Below are 14,348 nucleotides of genomic sequence, written 5' to 3' on the forward strand. Positions count from 1 at the left end.
CGGGTGATTTTTGTTTTTTACATATTCTTCTCCTCGTTCTCCTTTCTTTTTTTTCTTCTTTGGTGCAGAGAATTGAATCCAGTGCATTGTGCATGCTGAGCATATGCTATACTATTTTTTTTTTTTTAAAGAAAGAGTGAGAGAGAGAGAGAATTTTTTGATATTTATTTATTTATTTATTTTTAGTTTTCAGCGGACACAACATCTTTGTTTGTATGTAGTGCTGAGGATCGAACCCGGGCCACACACATGCCAGGTGAGCGCGCTACCACTTGAGCCACATCCCCAGCCCCAACATATGCTATACTATTAAGTCGCATCCCCAGACCAAAAAATATCAGTTTATGATATTCTAGTGTTTAAAATATTTCAGTGACTTCCCCAAGTGTTTTAGTGTAAACCTTCAACTCTAAACTCAGCAATAAAGGCCCTTCACACTGGCTCCAGCTTGCGCTGCTAGCCTCCTTCTACCACAACCAACAAAAATACTCCACACCAGTTTCTCCAAATTATTTTGTTATAATATTATACCACTGTGCCTTTTTTTTTTTTTTTTTTTTTTTTGTACTGGAGATTGAACCCAACCACTGAGCCATTTTCCCAACCATTTTTATTTTTTATTTTGAGACACGGTCTCCCTAAGTTGCTTAGGGCCTCACTAAATTGCTGAAGTTGACCTTAAACTTGTGATCTCTGTCTTCAAGCCTACTGAGTCACTGAGATTACAGGCACTACACCCAGCCCATAGTGCCTCTTTGCTTCCTCCTTCTCCATCCAGCTGTCACTATGCACTTCAAGCTCCACTGGAGCATCCCTTGTCCAAGAAATGTACTCTGGTGTCCTCGTTTATTTTAGGTATTCTTTTTCTTTCTTTCTTTCTTTTTTTTTTTTTTTTTTTTTTACATTTTTTAACATTTATTTTTTAGTTATAGGTAGACACAATATCTTTAGTTTATCTTTTTTTATTTGTGTGGTGCTGAGGATCGAACCCAGTGCCTCAAGCATGCTAGGTGAGTGCTCTACCTCTGAACCACAACCCCAGCCCATAGGTATTCTTCCTCTGTGCTGAATAGCATTGTGCCTACACTTATAATTTTAATTCTTGATTTATTTGTTTTCCTTCCTTGCTAAACTTTAATTGCTGAAGTTCATGGGCCCCAGTATATTGAACTTTATAAATCTAAATCTGGAGCCAAATACCATGCTTGGCACAGAGTAGGCCTTCAGCAAATTATTTTTTTTTCTTCTTTTGGTTTGATGTCACTTATTATGCTCAAGCACTGATCTAGGTGCTAGGTATAATATGAAAAAATTCAGGAGCTGGAAGTGAAGCTTAGTGGTGCAACCCTTGCTTAGCATACACAAGGCCCTGGGTTCTATCCTCAACACTAAAAAATAAAAAAAAATAAAAAAAAAGAATATTGAATAAATGAACCTGGAGTATGTACTTGGAAAATAGAAAAACCTTAAGAGTGCAATAACTGTAGCCTTCAAGGCATTATTAGGTGAAAAGAGGAAATAATACATTTTTATCTTCCTCTTAAATTAAAGATTACTGGGCTGGGGTTGTGACTCAGTGGTAGAGTGCTCCCTTAACACGGGCAAGGCCCTGGGTTTGATCTCCAACACCACATAAAAATAAATAAATAAATATATTGTCCAATTGAAACTAAAAAATAAGTGTTAAAAAAATTAAAGACTGGGCTGGGGATGTGGCTCAAGCGGTTGCGCTCACGGGGCTCGGTTCGATCCTCAGCATCACATGCAAATAAAGATATTGGGTCGGCCGAAAACAAAAAAATAAATATTAAAAATTCTCTCTCTCCTTCTCTCTCTCTTTAAAAAAAATTAAAGATTACTGGGGCTGGGGATGTGGCTCAAGCGGTAGCGCACTCGCCTAGTGTGCGTGCGGCCCGGGTTCGATCCTCAGCACCACATACAAACAAAGGTGTTGTGTCCGCTGAGAACTAAGAAAAAATAAATAAATGTTAAAATTCTCTCTCTCTCTCTCTCTCTATCCCCCTCTCTCTCTCACTCTCTCAAAAAAAAAAAATTAAAGATTACTGAGTTAAATTTACAGAGGCAGATTTCACTTCACTGCAGAAGATTCATTGAACAATTAAATCTGATCAAAACTGGGATAGCCTAGTTCATGCAATAGTGAGCCCCATGACTATAACTGGAAAATGATCAAGTAAAGGTTGACATCTCTTCGGACACGTCATAGAAAGTATTACTCAGTGGATGGGAGGGTGACCCAGATCCAAATGCCCAAAGGCATGAGGGCCCTGAACTCATGGAGCACCTGCCCACCCACACCACCAGTATTACTCAGGGATTGAATCCAGGTGCTCTTTGTCACTAACTACATTCCCAGCCCTTCTCACTTTTTATTTTGAAAGAGGGTCTCACTAAATTGTCCAAACTGGCCTTAAACTTGAGATCCTTCTGCCTCAACCTCCAGAGTCACTGGGATTACAAGTGTGCTGGCTTATGATGCATTTCTAACTTTCATTCCTTTCAATGGTCTACTGAGGTAGCCACAATTTGCAGAGCAGCAATCTTTATCTCACTAACACCTAATTTTCATGAATACCATTTTTTCTTTCCACTTCACCTTCTTTCATCATTGGTTTTTATTATGCATAAGCATACGTAGGAGCTCATTTATGCTCTTTATACTGATAGGTAGCTTATCTATTCTGTTCTCCTTGGCTCATCACTAACAATCCAAGCAGTCTATTTCAGATGATGAAAGAGTTGGAAGAACAAGCGGGGTATTTCATCTCCCAGTTGGATGAACAAGAGGTACCAGCAGCTGAGAATCATCTTTTCATCTCAAACAGAGTCCATTGGATTGGAAAGCCAATGAAGAAACTAATCTAGTATCCCATAGTATCATTTTTTTTAGTTGAAGATGGACACAATACCTTTATTTTATTTATTTATTTTTATGTGGTATTGAGGATTAAACCCAGTGCCTCACACATGCCAGGCAAGCGCTCTACCACTGAGCCATAACCCCAACCCCCTATAGTATCATTTTTATAGTTTCCATAGTTACCCAAAGGCAGCATGACACAGAACACTGTCCAAGTACTTAATGTTTAAGTGACTATAAACAGCAGTATTGGGCTCACTTGTGCCTATGCCCCAGATAGTGGCACATGTCAAGCAAAAAATCAGCACAAACTTTCTTTCTTTCTTTTTTTTTTTTTTTTGTACCAGGGAATGAACTCAGGGGCACTAAACCACTGAGATACATCCCCTGTCCTATTTTTTTGTATTTTATTTTAGAGACAAGGTCTCACTGAGTTGCTTAGCACCTCACCATTGCTGAGGCAGGCTTTGAACTAGCGATTCTCCTGCTTCAGCCTCCCAAGCTGCTGGGATTACAGGCGTGCACCACGGTATCCAGCTATACAAAGGTTCTTTCTATTTGTTGGAATTAAAGAACTCATGTATAAGAAGAGAAAAACAATAGGATGGGAGACCTGGAAATACCAGCTCATTGCTTTGGTACATGAGAGTAAATTTGGTGGCAATTACCTATAATCCTAGTGACTCAGGATGCTGAGGCAGGAGGATCACAAGTTTGAAGTCAGTCTCAGCAATTCAACTAAAGACCTGTCTCAAAATGAACTGGGAATGTAGTACCCCTAGGCTCAACTCCGAATACCAAAAAGGAAAAAAAAAAAAAAGGTGGCAAGAAATACTTAGCAGGGTTAGGGGTGTAGCTCAGTGGTAGAGAATATGCTTAGCTTTCAACAGATCCAAAAAATGTTAAGCAGTTGTGCAGGCCTTTTCTCCTTGCCAAATCAATGAGCTTCAGTCCTAACCTAAAGTTAAAATAATGCTTCTCATTTATAGGCTTTCATTCTTCTACCACTGTTGATCAGTCACTGATGATTCATCAGCATCCCCTTTGGTTTGTTCTACCCACAACCCTAACAGAGAGTCTATCCAGGAGCACTCTATCTCTGAACTACATCCTCAGCCCTTTTTATTTTATTTTTGAGACAGAGTCTTTGCTAAATTGCTGAGACTGGCCTCAAACTTGCAATCCACCTGCCTTTGTCTCCAGAATTGCTGGGATTACAGGCATGCGCCACCATGCCCAGCTCCTTTGTTGGTTCTGTAACTACCATTTCAGCCTCAATCAGGATTGCCAATAGCAAACTCTACCCTATGTTACATGTTAGGTTTTTTGTTTGTTTTTTACCCTGGCCTTTTGTGTGTGTGGAGCATTCTAGTTTTACATAATGATAGGATTTTTTGTTGTTGTTACATGTTGATACATGACATGTTAGGGTTTTGAGGTAAACATAGACACTCTACCCCTGTAAATGGATTAATGATATCAATTTATTTTTCAGAGTTCACCTTCCACCCTTTAGTTAGGAAGCTTAGTCACAAGTTGGATTTCAAATGGGCACATGAGATATGCTTAAAGGGCTTAGAGGACAATTTCAGACCTGGAGGCATTAAGAGATATTTTCAGAGTTGCTAACCTTAGTAGCAAGTATTATGTCTGGAGAGTGGTCTTTTCTATAATTAGCACATTTGATAATTCCAATTGTTCTACAAGGATGGGCCATTAAGTCAGAAATGTTTTTAGAGGCCATCATATTAGCTAATGTTTGGTGATCCATGAAGACAACTCAAGCCATCTTTTGGACTATCTGTTTTATCAATAATGTCTTTTGCTTCTCCCTGTCACCACTCTCCAGTACTGAGGATGGATCCCAAGACTGCTGCCCTCTGGGTAAGCAAGAGTTCTACCACTATGCCACACCCCTAGCCCCTACCAGGTTTGTCCTATTCTTAGGTTTGATTATCCAGATTTATTAACAACAGCTATCACAGGTTACCTGCATACTTTTCCTTTTTCAGCATTAAGTCTCTTCCCCATAAGTTTCCTGTTCCTCTTAGGTCTTTAGTTATAATGGCAACAGTCTCAAGGCTCAATTCCAGTTGAGCAGGGTAAGAGGTGACAGGTGAGGTTTGATTAACTTGAAAAAAAAGGAGGGGGAGAGATAGCTCAGTGGTAGTGTGCATGCTTAGCATGTATGAGGCCCCATGTTCAATCAGCAGCTTACCAGCACCAAAATAATAACAAAAAATAATAAAACCATAAACATTATAGATTTTAAATTCATAAGAATTTCCAGGTTCTCAACTCTTTTATTTTTTTGGTACTGGGGATTAAATCCCAGGGGCACTCTATCATGAATTATATGCCCAGTCCTTTTCTTTCTTTCTTTCTTTTTTTTTTTTTTTTAATTTAAGAAAGGGTCTTGATAAATTGCTGAGGGTCTCACTAAATTTCTCAGGCTGGCCTGGACCCTATAATCCTCCTTCCTCAGCCTGCTGAGGCTCTGGATTATAAGTGTGTACCACTGTACTCAGCCAATCTACAATTTTTTTTTTTTTTTTTTTTTTTGGTTGGGAGAGTACCAGGGATTGAACTCAGGGGCACTTAACCACTGAGCCACATCCCTAGCCCTATTTTGTAATTTATTTATTTTTTTTAATTAATTTTTTTTTTTGAGAGAGAGAGAGAGAGAGTATGTATGTGGTGCTGAGGATCCAACCCAGGCTGTACGCATGCCAGGCAAGCACACTACTGCTTGAGCCACATCCCCAGCCCAACTATTTTGTAATTTATTTAGACACAGGGTCTCACTGAGTTGCTTATCGCTTCACCTTTGCTGAGGTTGGCTTTGAACTCGAGATCCTCCTGACTGAGCCTCCCAAGACACTGGGATCACAAGTTTGTGACACCATGCCCAGCTCAATTTATAATTTTTTAAAAATACATTTATTTTTTAGTTGTAGTTGAACACAATACCTTTTATTTTATTTATTTATTTTCATGTGGTGCTGAGGATCGAACCCAGGGCCTCACATATGCTAGGCAAGCACTCTGCGCTGAGCCACAACCCCAGCTCCAATTTATAATTTTTAAAGAGAAACACATTTTGCTTTTTTATTTTCTATTTTATTGTTAAAGATGTAGACACTCCAAAATCAACTAAACAGGCTAAAACAAATTCTCTCTCTCTCTCTCTCTCTCTCTCTCTCTCTCTTTGGTAGTTGTAAATGGACAGAATGCTTTTATTTTATTTGTTTATTTTTATGTGGTGCTGAAGATCAAACCCAGTGCCTCACATATGAGCTACAGCCCCAGCCCAGAAGCATATTCTTTTTTTAAAATTTTTTTTAATATATATTTTTTAGTTGTAGTTGGACCCAATACTTTTATTTTATTTATTTATTTTTATGTGGTGCTCAGATCGAACCCAGGGCCTTGAACATGCTAGGGGAGCACTCTACCACTGAGACACAACCCCAATCCTAAAGCATATTCTATTACAGGAAAATTATACTGTTGTTATAGAACACTACTTGTTTTATTTAATTTCTCAGCCTTAATTGATTTTTACCCCCAGCACTGGGGATGAAACCTAGGGCCTCAAGCATTCAGTCCTTTAATGGATATTTAATAATTCAATCAATAAAATAATAAATACATATCTGGAGACCTTGCGCCATGGTGACCTCCTGTAATCCTAGCAGCTCAATAGGCTGAGACAGGAGGATGGTGATTTCAAAGCCAGCCTCAGCAAGTTAGCCAGGCCTAAGCAATTTAGTGAGATCCTGTCTCTAAATAAAATATAAAAAGGGTCGGGGACGTGGTTTAGCTGTTAAGCACCCCTGGGTTCAATCCCCAGTACCCAAACCAAAAAACCCAAAACAACAACAACAACAACACACACACACACACACACACACACACACACACAATTAGGTATCTAGTGCCTAACGAAAGATCTAAGAGAAGATATAGCTCGTGCCCTAAAAAAGACCATGTTTGTTCAAATGCTATATATAAAATATTTTTTTAATTTATTTTATGTTCTTGCCTACTCCATTTTCAATGGAGGCATGGAACATAAATTAATTGAAAAAACTTACTTGAAACCTGCCGAGATGAATTGAAAATATTTTGGCTTTTAAAGAAACATATCACTTTTGAGTTGAGTTAGGCTTAAAAATTAAAACATTAATAACTTTTTATATGTATATAGCAATTTATAGCTTAAATAATTATTGCTAGCTGGGTACGTAGCTCAGTGGTAGAGCACTTGCCTAGCATGCATGAGCCTCTGAGTTCTATTGCCAACACCTCTGAAAATAAAAATAAAAAAATTACTGCTTTTGCTTCTCCCAACAATCACAGGAGATATGTTGTGGGAATATGTAGTATTATTATTTGATATTTGAGAAAATTTAATGTAATATCCAAGCTCACATTTAACATTAAAACTATTAATTCCGGAACTTTTGAATCCTAAAACATTGCCCTTACTTTCACATTATATTGCTTTTTCTACAAAATATTGCTTTAAGTAAAAATTGTTTCTAATTGTTGGTGGTTCATGCCTGTACTTCCATCTACTCAGGAGGCTGAGACAGAGCATTGCAAGTTTGAGGCCAGCCTCATCAACTTAGTGAGACCCTGTCTCAAAATATAATAATAAAGGACTGGGTATGTAGTTTAGAGATAGAACACTTCTGGGTTCAGCTCTTGGTACAAACAAAACAAAACAAAACAAAAACCTGAATTAATTGGTCTTGAATTCAATAAAGTCTTATTTAAGTTTTTAAGCTCTGAATAAAGTTAGCCAGCTGCATTTCTCGCCAATTCCAGATTCATCTTTTTCACATTAAAGGTTTTCTTCTCTGAACTCACGTCTAAAAGAAGCAATTGGAGTAGATTTTTTGCTGTGTTAAACAAACCAGGTCCTCACACTGCTAAGCAAGTGTTCTACCACTGAGCTACTTTCACAGTCCCTGGAATAGATTATTTTTAACACCCTTTATAATTTTATCACCATATAGTCAGTGCATTATAGTCGATATTGCACTGACAATCTTACCATTTTATCAGTTGCTTTAGAAACTTCTGAAGCCAGAAGAACTTCCTACCTAAATGTATATTTCAGTGTCAATGAAACAATTGGAGAGAGAGAACTCCAGCTTCGCTAAAGAGTTTGCGACCAGATGGATACAACTCTGGGCACTTTGTCAACCAAAATAATGTGACCTTTAAACTGAGTAAGGACTGTCTGAGGTCGAAGGAATGACACAAGGAGCTAAAATAATTAAAAAGAAAGTTAGAGAAATTAAGGATTGTAGCCCCTTTGAAAAGAGATTAAGGGAAAAACTCATTAAGATTCACCAGCTTCTGAATGGCACTGAGAATTGAGATGCTACAAAGCTATTTGACCTGGTGTCAAGAACAGGGGAGATGTCACAATAAGATAGGCCAGGACTGGACACTTCAGGAATTCAGAGAGGAATTTTGGAACAGAGGAGCATAAACATGGACTAAGTAACCCAGGGGCAGCAAGAAAGCTCATTCTTAGAGAGTTTGTAGAAGAGAATGCAACAGCTCTTAAGCAAGCAATAAAATCTGGTGAGGATTTTAGTCCTAAATCAAAGAAATGGGGCAATGGTAGAATGGAGTTCCTGGTCCCACTTTTGATTCTCATCCATTAAATACTAAATTATTTGCAATAATCTTCTTTCTCACTGTGTATCATGTCAAAACAGTATTTGTGGGCTAGGAATGTAGCTTAGTGGTAGCTTGCCTAGAATGACGAGGCCCTGGGTTAGACACCCAAGGCCACCAAAAAACAAACAAAAGCAGTATTTGTTAGGATGCAGTCTTCAGCTCTGGTCCAAACTGGTTTAAGCCAGAGCACAGAAGCCATGCTCCAGAAAGCAGCAGCCCGGCCTCCTCAGGGCTGAACCTCTGAAGTACCAGGAGCCTTTCTCAACCAGGTCCGGAGGATTTCCAAGTCTGACACTTCAGTTTCGAGGCAATAACAAATTACCAGTCTGAAGGGCAAAAATATAGAGAGCTGCTTCCATAGCCTTGGTTCCAAGGCAGCCTTGCAGCTATTATTAAAGTGCGATGGAGGGACATTGAGGCTTAACAAGCACTACAATTCACAGGAATGAGAGTTCCTGTGCTAAACCACTCTGAGGAAAGTATAGACAGGTAGAGGAGAACCCTATTACCTTTGGGCATGTTTCCACCAGGTAATTAAATGGCAAAATTCTAATAGAAATCCCTGGAGATGGGGCAGAGGGACATTTAAACAGCACAATAAAGTTAGCCAAAGAATATCTGACCCAATTCTCTATTCACAGTAAAACTTACTTTCTTTCTTTCCTTTCTTCCTTCTTTCTTTCTTTCTTTCCTGGGTATTGGACTCAGGAGCCCTTTACCACTGAGCTACATCCCCAGCCCTTTTTACTTTTCATTTTGAGACAAGGCTAAGTTACTGAGGGTAGAACTTGGAATCCTCCTACCTCAGCCTCCCAAGTCACTGGGAATACAGGCCAGATATGCACCTCTGCACCTGGCTTCACAGTGAATCTTTTTTTTGTGTAATTTTTTTTTTTTAAGAGAGAGTGAGAGAGAGAGAGAGAGAGAGAGAGAGAGAGAGAGAGAGAGAGAGAGAGAGAGAGAGAGAATTTTTAATATTTATTTTTAGTTCTTGGCAGACACAACATCTTTATTGGTACGTGGTGCTGAGGATCGAACCCGGGCCGCACGCGCGTTACGGCTTGAGCCACATCCCCAGCCCCACAGTGAATCTTTTTTTTTTTTTTTTTTAAAGAGAGAGTGAGAGGGGGACAGAGAGAGAGAGAGAATTTTTAACATTTTATTTAGTTTTCCGCGGACACAACATCTTCGTTTGTATGTGGTGCTGAGGATCGAACGGGGGGCCGCACGCACACTAGGCGAGCGTGCTACTGATTGAGCCACATCCCCAGCCCCAAATAATTTCCTTTTTTTTTTTTTTTTTGGTGGTGGTGCTGAGGATTGAACCCAGGGCCTTGTGCATGCGATGCAAGCACTCAATCAACTGAGCTATATCCTCAGCCCCCCACAGTGAGTCTTTATGGTGACTTCAGATACTTGCATCAATATTTCTAGGTGCTGGGTATGGAACTTATGACCTTATGCACACTAGGGAAATTTTCTACCCCTGAGCTACACCCCAGTGGTCCCTTTTCTCCCTAAACTGTCACTTTCTCTCTTGATAAATTTTCTTTCTTTTTTTTTTTTTTAAAGAGAGAGTGAGAGAGAGAGAATTTTAATATTTATTTTTTTAGTTATTGGCGGAAACAACATCTTTGTTTGTATGTGGTGCTGAGAATCGAACCCGGGCCGCACGCATGCCAGGCGAGCGCGCTACCACTTGAGCCACATCCCCAGCCCCTTGATAAATTTTCTTATCTCTGTCATCTTCTTTTTCAACTGGTGGCTGGTCTCTTTGTATACCTGCAATGCATCTATGCCGAAACTTGCTTCACAAAATATATAAAACTGATTGACTTCTCATGGTAGATGTAAGTAATAGCGTTAGAACCACAGGTTCCATGATTGATCCTTGGGAAGGAGAGCTGAGACAAGCTGGAAAGCTCTTGAGAAGAGGAAAAAGACATAAAGACAAGCACTGGTAGCATCAGTGACATGAGAAGGGGAGATTTTATTTAATCCCTTTATGACTTGGTTCATTTACTCTTCCGTCTGTGGTCTATAACCCAGGGCAGTGCTGGTGACCATCAACTGAAAATGATGAGTGTAGATCTGTGTGATTTTACTTGTACAGGGTTTAGCTTGATGCCACATGAAATGAAGAATGTTCCTTAATGATTTGAAAATAGAAACCAAACACCTGATACAACGCAAGGGAAAACTCAGAACTGGAGAGAACAATGGAAAGGCTGGAGTGATAGCTTAGAGGTAACAGCATTTGCTTAGCATGCTCAAGGCCTTGAGTTCCATTCCCAGCATCACACATGCACACAATTAACACAATAGAAATCAGATAAAATGGAGAAATTAAGTGTAAAAAGAAAGTCAAGTTTATATGAAAGGCTTAAAAGTAATCTTGGAGCTGGGTACAGTGATGCACACCTATAGTCCTAGGTACTCAAAAAGCTGAGGCAGGAGGATCACTTAAGCCTAGGAGTTTAAGGCTAGCCTGGGCAACATAGCAAGAACCCATCTCAAACAAACAGGGGCTGGGGATGTGGCTCAATCGGTAGCGCGCTTGCCTGGCATGCGTGCGGCCTGGGTTCTGATCCTCAGTACCACATACAAACAAAGATGTTGTGTCTGCCGATAACTAAAAAATAAATATTAAAAATTCTCTCTTTTAAAAAAAAAGTAATTGTTTTAGTCAGTTTTTTCACTGCTGTGACTAAAGAACCAGACAAGAACAATTTTAAAGGAGGAAAGGTTTATTTGGGGGTCATGGTTTCAGAGGTCTTAGTCCATAGAAGACTAGCTCCATTCCTCTGGGCTTGAGGTGAGGCAGAACATCATGGCCAAAGAACGTGGCAGAGGGAAGCAGCTCACATGATGATTAGAGAGTGGAGAGGGAGGTCTTTACTTGCCAGATACAAATATAAACCCCAAAGCCATGCCCCAATTCCCACCTCCTCCAGCCACACCCTACCACTTCAATTATCACTCAGTTAATCCTTATCAGGGGGTTGGGTTCACTGATTGGGTCAAGACTCTCATAACCCAGTCATTTCTCCTCTGAATCTTCTCACATTGCTCACACATGAGCTTTTGGGGGACTCCTCACATCCAAACTATAACAGTATACTTGGACTGGGGTGTAGCTCAGTGGTAGAGTGCTTGCCCAGCATGTGCAAAGCCCTGGGTTTGATTCCCAGAACTGCAAAAATAAACAGATAGATAGATAGATAGATAGATAGATAGATAGATAGATAAAAAACATAATTTACAATATATCACAGAATTTCTTTATAGTTAAAAATATATATAAGCCAAATGTGGTGGTGGTGCATGCCCATAGTCCCAGCTTTTCAGGAGGCTGAGGCAGGAGGATCACATGTTTGAGACCAGTCTTAGAAATGTAGCAAGATCCTGTATCAAAAATTTAAAAAGTCTGGGTCTGGTGTAGTAGCACACACCTATAATCCCAGTGGCTCTGGAGGCTGAGGCAGGAGGATCATGAATTCAAAGCCAGCCTCAGCAACAGTGAGGAACCAAGCAATTCACTGAGACCATGTCTCTAAATAAAATACAAAATAAGGGTGGGGATGTGGCTCAGTGGTTGATGCCCCTGAGTTCAATTCTTGGTACTAAAAAAAAAAAAAAAGAAAAAAGTAATATAAATGATTTAAAGGAGCTGAGTGAGTAATAATCTTGTTGGTTGTTAGAGATCTCTATTGCCCAATATAGAAGCCTTTAATCATATGTGGTGGATTAAGCACTCAAATGTAATTAGTCCTAATTGAGATGTTCTAAAGTGGACAACACATCAGATTTCAAAGATGTGTCATGAAAAAAATGTACAGTAGCTGATACATTTTAAAAATATTATTGAAATGATAGTACTTGAAATATATCAGGTTAAGAATATACCCAGGGATGGGTTGTAGCTCAGTGGTAGAACAACACTTGCCTATCACCCTCTAGTCCTGAGTTTCACCCCCGGTAAACACACACACACACACACACACACACACACACACACACACACACACACACAGAGATACACACACAGACACATGAGTGCTGAGGCCAGATGTGGTGACTCAAGCCTGTAATCCTAGCGGCTTGGGAGGCTGAAGCAAGAGGGTTCAAGGGCACCTAGGGCAATTTAGGGAGACCCTGTCTCAAAATAAAATTTTCTTTTTGTTTCTGTGGTGCAAGGATATATCCAGGGTCCTGAGCATGTTAGGCAAGCTTTCTACCCCTGAGCAACATCCCCAGCCATTTAAAAAACTTTATTTTGGGGCTCAGTGGTAAAGCACTTGCCTAGCATGTGTGAGGCACTGGGTTCAATTCTCAGCACCACATGTACATAAATAAACATATAAGTCTATCAATAACAAAGAATAAATTTAAAAAATTTTAAACTTTATTTTGAAGGATTGGAGATGTAGCTCAGAGGGAGACTACTCACTGAGCATGCACAAGACCCTGAATTTAATCCCTAGCACTGCAAAAACAAAAACAAAATAAACTTTTGAGACAGGGTGCCCTAAATTGCCCAAGGTGCCCTTGAATTTATAATGCCCTTGCCTCAGCCTACCAAGCAGCTGGGATTATATGTGTGTGCCATGGTGCCCAGCTAAGATTTAGCTCCTAAACTGTATTAATTTTACCAAAATGAATTTAATTTTAATAATTAAGATTATTAGGGTTCTTTCTTTGTTTTTTTCTTCCTTTCTTTTTTGCTGTGCTGTGTCACTGTGGATTGAACCTAGAGACCTGTGCATATTCAGCATGTCCTTCTACCTTTGAGCTGTACCCCAACCCTAGGAATTCCTTTCCCCCTTTCTTTAATGTAAAGTGATGGGGAAGCATCCAAGTCATGTTTGGTGAGATGACAATGGAGTTGGTGGAAGCGCTGAGAATGTGACCTATAGGGCTGTGAGTAAATGAGTTCTGTGTGTATGCGGGGTGGGGGGTGGGTGGGAAGAGGGGCAGAGGAAGGAAAGGATGAAGGAAATTGAGACCCACACCAGGCAGATGTTAAGGTTCTAAATTTCTTATTGTGTATGCCATTATTTATATCATTGCTACACAATAAAATTAATTTTTAGTACATATTAGGGAGGATTTATCCAAAATATTTAATCTGAGAATAAAAGACAACTCCAATTACATCGAAAATTTTAAATAATGCTTCATGCTGGGCTCAGTGGCACATGACTATAATCCCAGTGATTTGGGAGGCTGAGGCAGGAGGATCACAAGTTTGAGGCCAGCCTCAGTAATTTAGTGAAACCCTAAGCAATTTAACGAGACCTTGCCTCAAGATAAAAAATAAAAATGGTCAGGGATTTAGCTCAGTGGTAAAGCACCCAGAGTTTAATCCTCAGTACTGGGGAGTGGGGGGAGATTTAATTAACACTTCAAAATCAGGAAGTGCTTGGTCAGTGACTCACACAAAAGGTAATCTCTTGTGTAAGAGTACCTGAAGATAACCCCCAAGCTAGGGTGTATCAGGAACACTTTACCAAGGAAATGAGTTTTGAGTTGGTCAAGACCAGAGGTTGAGTTGTCTTTCCAGGTAACTGAAAGGGCATGATCAAAAAAGGAGGAAGCAAGGGCATCTTCTGGGTGAGTGAACCAGTCTGGCAGGAGGGAAGGAGTCTTGGTGGAATGAGGTGGGGATGGGGGTAACAGGGAAGGCTGGAAAATCTGGATAACGTCAAATTTTGGCATAAGCATTTACTAGAGTTGAGATTTTCTACCATGAGAGTCATTGAATTTT

Source organism: Ictidomys tridecemlineatus, chromosome 6, assembly GCF_052094955.1.
Source record: "Ictidomys tridecemlineatus isolate mIctTri1 chromosome 6, mIctTri1.hap1, whole genome shotgun sequence".
NCBI classification, from domain to species: Eukaryota; Metazoa; Chordata; class Mammalia; order Rodentia; family Sciuridae; genus Ictidomys; species Ictidomys tridecemlineatus.